This window comes from Habropoda laboriosa, unplaced genomic scaffold (assembly GCF_001263275.1).
Source record: "Habropoda laboriosa isolate 0110345459 unplaced genomic scaffold, ASM126327v1 scaffold11, whole genome shotgun sequence".
Lineage (NCBI taxonomy): Eukaryota > Metazoa > Arthropoda > Insecta > Hymenoptera > Apidae > Habropoda > Habropoda laboriosa.
Window position 1 is genome coordinate 397,207 of NW_017100150.1, and position 1,085 is coordinate 398,291.

General features: G+C 25.3%; 1 protein-coding gene across 1 annotated transcript in view; it reads left to right on the forward strand.

Moving 5' to 3' along the window:
* Nucleotides 1–1,085, forward strand: part of LOC108574817 (glycine receptor subunit alpha-2) — a 6,622-nt gene that overhangs the window by 2,576 nt on the left and 2,961 nt on the right. The window lies entirely within an intron of this gene.

The following is a 1,085-nucleotide window of genomic DNA, read 5'->3' on the forward strand; positions in this document are numbered from 1 at the left end:
TATATATTAAATTGAAAATGAAATGTACAGTAGTGGATAAAAGTATTGGCACTCTAAGCAATCTAATAGATAAACATTTGTAACTACTGAAAAACTTACTCCTACATTTTTATATACAATATTTCACTTGTCCATATATATACAAAAACATAACAGCATAAATAAAATAGCTAATATAAAACTAATAAAAATATGTCCTAAGATCATTTTACGTCTGTATAAAGTTATTGAAACACATATCGATAGCTTTATTTATCCGTACTATTTCATAAAATATTTTCTATTTATTGTTTTCGTGATCATTTCTGTCGATCTGTAACAATTTAAAAGTTGATTTAGTAAATTAATTTTTAAGATAAAATACTTCAAAGAAGCTGTTATGGTAATCCCAGCACTATTACGCGGATTAAAGGCAAATTAAATACAACCAAAATAGAGGAATGAAAAATAATTAACATAATTAAGCAGTACATAAATATAATCATAGAAAATTTAAGCACAGATAGTAAACGATTATAACAAGGAAGTTAGTTTGAAAATTGTATTTAGGGTATTTTGAAATGCCAGATATTTTGCAAGTGCCACTCGAAAAAAGACATATCAATGAGGCTGGAAAGGAAAAAAAAAGAATTCAAAAAAATATTGCATATTTAGATTGTGTTATTCCCAGATCAATGTAAATTTAACATAGTCAAATCAGATGGTAAATTCTTAATATATTGAAAGTATAACACTAAAACGGATTTGAAGTATTTGCATCTTATAATAAAGTGTAAAAATAGTTATCTAATTTGAGGACATATAATACTCACTAAACTAAGTAAAAAGTGCTTAATATATACAAAAAAAAAAACATATTGTTGTAGATAGAGACGTTTTTCTTTTCTGAAAATATCTTGCTTTTCTCAAATGACTTGAGAGGCATTTTCTATACACTATTATAATTGTCCAATATCATTTATAGGTGCAGAATATGCTAACAGGGAAGGGTCCCCAAGTATAAACTACCGATTTTAATGAACTTTATGTATAATGTACTTTTTGAAAAAATATTTGATATATATATATTTTTTTTTTACGTGCCG